Genomic DNA, 5317 nt, shown 5'->3' on the forward strand with positions numbered 1-5317 from the left:
TTCCCCTGCTGGGCCTGCACAAATGTGTTCTTTGATTATTTTCTCTAGCATTTTCCCAGGAATAGAGGTAAGACTGACTGGTCTAAAGTTACCCGGCTCACCCCTTCTCCCTTTCTTGAAAATGGGCACCACATTGGCCCTTGTCCAGTCCTCAGGGACCTGGCCAGAGCACCATGAGTGCTTGAACAGCTGTGCCAGTGGCTCAGCTATGACACTGGCTAATTCTTTCAGCAGCCGTGGATGGAGTTCATCCGGGCCTGCTGACTTGTACCCATCCAGCTCCTCCAGGAGCTCCTTAACTATTTCAGAACTAACCATAGGCGGACTGGTGCCATGTGGACATCTGTCAATGATCGAGGTGTGGGGAATTGGCTTGGTCAGTACATAGAAATACTGAAGCGAAGAACTCACTGCAGAGCTCTGCTTTTTTCCCCGCATCAACCACCAACTGTCCTGATTTGTCCTGCAGGGGCCCTATGTTGCTCTGAGCTTTCCTTTTGTCCACTATATACCTGAAGGACTTTGTACCACCCCTTATGTACTTATAGGCTGTCACCAAGCCACCCCTGAGCCTGCATTTCTCCAGGCTAAAGAGTCCCATGCCTCTCAGCCTCTTCTCATAAGGCCTGTTCTCTTGACCTCTAATCATGCATGTAGCTCTCCTCTGGACTCTTTCAAGCTTCTCCATATCCTTTCTAAAGTGTGGAACCCAGAAATGGATGCAGTACTCCAGCTGTGGCTTCACCAAGGCTGACTGAGTAAAGTGGGAGGATGACTTCTTGGGTCTTGCTTGAGATGCATTGGTAATGTACTACATCAGGGCTTAAAAATGTGCAATGTAAAATAGGGGGCCTGAAGATGTCTTTTTTGCTTGAAGAGAAGCATGGTTTTCACTTAGGAATGGTGGAAATGTTGGAAATGCTACTACTTTAGTTATTGTACGTAGATTTACAGATGTGACAACATAGTTCTTGTCATTTGAAGTAGATGTTCTGATCTTTGTCTTTGCACATGCTGTAAATTAACACTTTGAGACTTCTTGATATTACTGTATGGCTATCTAAATATCTGAGCATGTGAACTATATATTTAGACATTTTAAGTGACAAACTATTGGTGGAATTCTGTGTCCTCCTTTGTATCTAAATGACAACTTTTTTTAGTCATATACTTAGGTGGCCCCTTGTGCACTGGTAGTGATTCCATTTCCCTGAGGGTACAGGTATATAGGGATGTGTAGTCTGAGCATAGGGAAGTAGGCTAAGAAAAGGCTGGATACATATGCAACTACATAAACATATCTGTTGTACATGAGTACTGGCATCTAAAATGTGAAAATGTAGGTATTGAAAACCCATGAGTAGCAAGTATTAAACAAAGGAAGAAGGCAGTCCTCCCATGAGTTACCCTAGCCATTTTATTACTGGGGCTATTTCAACCAGGAACCCATTCACTTAAGAGAGGTTTTGAACTTGCATCTCTCTCTAAATTCCCAGTACAGTGATCTACCCACCATATTTTTGGGAAACTTCTCCAGCACTCCTTTTGGTGTTGGCAACAGCGCCAAGCGAGGCAGTTATATGGGGCTAGGAGGCCATAACCAAATGAGAGGATAGGTTATTTGGATAGGTCCATTAATAGCTATTAAATAGAACAGTCAGGGATGTGTCCTCCAGTGATCCCTAAACCAATGATGCTGTAGATCAAAGGGAGGGTATAATATGGGATGGATCACTCTATAATGCTTTGTACATAACTGTCTGTCTAAAGCATCTTCTGCTTGTTACTGTCATTGACAAGATACTGGATTAGATGGGTCATTGGTCTAATTCGGTATACCATGGTTTATGTTCTCATGACCTGGCTTTGCTCTCATTTCATTGGATCTTGCATAAAAACAACTGAAAAGAGACTTTTGTGGGGTGAGGGGGGTGGGGGAGGGGGAGATGAGTCTCTCATCTGGCTCATAGACTTAAGACATACCTCTCTGGGAGGTAGGACACCCATCTTCACGTTGGCCCTATACCTGATATAAATCGGAGGCTTGAACCCATTTTTCCTACATCCTAGGAGAGTGCCCTAATCAGCAGGTTGATGGCTATTCAGGAGTGACAGCCTCTCAATTATAGAAATATTAATTGAAGCAATAACTTGAACCTAATTCTTCCACATCTCTGTTAATACTTGCCCACTGTGCTACAGTCTATCTTGCTCAATGAATATTTAGTTATTTATAAAACAGGAAATGGCTGAGAGAGCACAACCCAACTCCATAATGCCATATAACCTAGTGGTTAGATGACCATCCTATGATGTGGAACACATGGGTGCAAGTCCCTGCTTCAAATTGGCGGGGTTGGGATTTGGGAACAAGTCTTTTTAGGTCTCAGGTATGGGTCCAAATTCCTCTGATATGGGGTATGGCATTGTATGATGTATTTCATTTTTCATGAGAAAACTTAGACCTGGCAAAGGAGAGGGTTTATAGGTATAAGACTTGAATCTTGTGGGGGAATTCTGACTTGGGGCATGCCTCTGCAACCAGGAGAACCTCAGATTTCTCCACTTGCAGAGGTGTGCCCTGAGTCATCCCTTCAGGATTGGGGCCCTGAAGCCCTGGGACTGCTGGGGGCCCAACCTTGTGGGCCAATAGGAGATGAATGCTTTACCCAATGAAGTGGATCAGCACAACTGACCTGCTTCAACTGGTGACATCTGTTTATAGCCCTATTTCCCTCTGAATTACCTCACGGGGTAGTACTTTGCCCTTCATGCTACTTAGCATTTCCTACTAATTTAGCAGGCTTCCCTTTGAGCATGCTGGCTCCTTTTAATCCCATTCCTACACAGCCAAAACTATGCTATGTAGGCTCCCTGAGTCCCTAACTTACTCAGCGCTGAGGATCCTAGGGCAGGGCATTTAGAAGTTAAGTGTTGTAATGCCTAAATCTTTTTGTCGATTTAATCCCTGGATGATTCGTTCATTAATAGTTGATTGTACTGAACATCTGACTAGGGATGGTGGAATTTTTCTATTCCATCAAACAAACAGAGTTGTTTTCAAATAACAAGTAAACTGCTGGAATACAATTGCCTCCTATGAAAGCAGGTATATTTTCCATTTACTGATTGACTTCTAATCTCCACTAGAAAATGTATTGAGAGTACTGTTGGTTGCTGCTGGCTACCCGTGTCCTCTTTCTTCATATTTAAAAAAATGGGGTTGAATGACTTAATAGAGAAGGTCAGTTTCTAGTTGTGCTAATACTCTAATTTCTAATCAGCCTGCTTGGCATCAGTCATAGAATCATAGAAAAATAGGGCTTGAAGTGACCTCAGAAGGGTCACCTGGTCTAACCTCTACTTGAGGCAGGATCAGCCCTCTCTAAAGCATCCCAGCCAAGTGCTTCTCTAACCTGTTCCTAAAAACTTCCAAGGACAGAGATTCCACAGCCTCTCTAAATAATCTTATCCAATGTTGAACAACCCTCAGAGTTAGACATTTTTTCCTAATATCCAACCTACATTTGCTTAGTTGCCATTTAAGACCATTACTTTTGTCCTGTCCCATCTTGTCCTGTCATAACTTTCCATTAATGGTCACAGATTGAGTGACTGAAATTCAGTCATAGAGACTGATCTCCTATATTTCCAGACAGAGTTGCTGTATCAGGGACGGGAACCTAGATCTGCCCCTCCCACATACCATAACTAGTGGAATATAGAGTCAAGCATGCACTCTATCCGGCCCAGTTATTCCATTCAAAGTGGAATAGTTTTTACAATAGAAGCTAAGAGAGTCCCACTCCAGAATACAATATTTCCTGGAAGCTAGGAGATACAGGTTCATCAAGCATAAGAAAAAAAAGAACCCATATTTCTAATATCCTATGTATCTTCTCTTCCTCCTTTTCCTTGGCTTTGCTCACTGCCATATTGTATAAGTGCTCACTGGTTAGAGTCCTGCAGGGGAAGTAGGTAGAGAAATACCTAGTTTTTTAACCCTGACAGGTGTGAACTAAGTACCAAGCTGCTAAGTAATATTGAGACTTAGGAGGTCCAGGAGATGCCCGGAAGCAAATGTTTAGGTCATGAGGAAAATTAACTAATGGAAAAGTAAGCACCGACAAACTTTACTGGTTAGATTTGTTGTAATACTTCACTCTGTGATTCTGAGTTAGGTGTTTAGGCTCCATATATAATGAATGGGGAGACATAAGTAGCTTATAAAACCCAGAATGCTGAGTGAAGAGTTGCTAAAAAAAATCCAGTCCGAAATGTTGAGAAGATTGCCTGCATCTGCACAAGTGGTGGACTGCACAATTGTTACTGTGCAGTCATTTAGTACTTGCATAAGCTACTGCTCAGTAGTGTCATATCGTGGTTAATTCCCACCAATGCTGCTGTGCAGTAGCAATGAGGTACTGCACAGTAGCTCATTGCTACTGCACAGTAGCATGTTGTGTAGACATGCCTGGTATGTCTTAAATTTTGCCCCTCTCAGGGATTTAAGCTTCTCCTTCCTCTCAGGATACACAACCCCTTCTAGGATTGGTGAGAAAGCTGTTTCTTTCTCACACCCTCACCAGCACATGTCAGCTCAGTGCTGCTTAGCACCATATAAATATGCTCTACAAGAATGTTCACTGTACAAGAGATAATTTTAAATACCTAGGTTGTGAGGGACTTTTGGGGGTCTAAGTATAGTGCCAGTTAGTTACCCAAGTCTCAGAACATTACCTATAGGCTCAAAAACATTGTACACTGTTTTAGATCATTCCTTTATGAACTAGGGTACAGATTAACGGGTTCATGAACATCCACACAAATTTAAGCCTATGGACAGATTAATTAATTTCAATGGGATTGCCAACATATATAAATTAGAATCACAGAATTGCAGGGTTGGAAGGGACCTCAAAGGCCAGAGTTCAGACCCCCTTCAGGCATGCAGGATGCACTATTCCCATAGTATCCAGAACAATACCTATCCAGCCTCTTCTTGTAAACCTCCAGTGAAAGAGATTCCACAGTTTTCTGAGCTAGCTTTTTTCTTTCTCCTACTGTTCTCACAGTAGGGAGGGTTTTGTTCCCCTGCTCTAAGATTTAATCTAAAGCTGCTTGCTGCTCTCCTCTGCCTCATGTCCTGGCCCCTGTTGCAAGGGGGAACAATAGTGTTGTCTCTTCTTTATGGCAGCCCCTCTAATATTTGAAAATTGCTATAATTTCCTCTCTTGGTCTCCTGGGGCACATCCAGATGAGCGCAAACATGCATTTCCCCAGGGACAAATAGCAGCGGCACATAGTTCAGTGGGAT

The 5317-nt window shown here is 42.8% G+C and overlaps 1 protein-coding gene across 1 annotated transcript in view; it reads right to left on the reverse strand.

Annotated features, from left to right (window-relative positions):
- The window catches only part of KCNH8 (potassium voltage-gated channel subfamily H member 8), a 256860-nt gene that overhangs the window by 12187 nt on the left and 239356 nt on the right, over positions 1-5317 (reverse strand). The window lies entirely within an intron of this gene.

Source organism: Alligator sinensis, unplaced genomic scaffold, assembly GCF_000455745.1.
Source record: "Alligator sinensis unplaced genomic scaffold, ASM45574v1 scaffold648_1, whole genome shotgun sequence".
NCBI lineage: Eukaryota > Metazoa > Chordata > Crocodylia > Alligatoridae > Alligator > Alligator sinensis.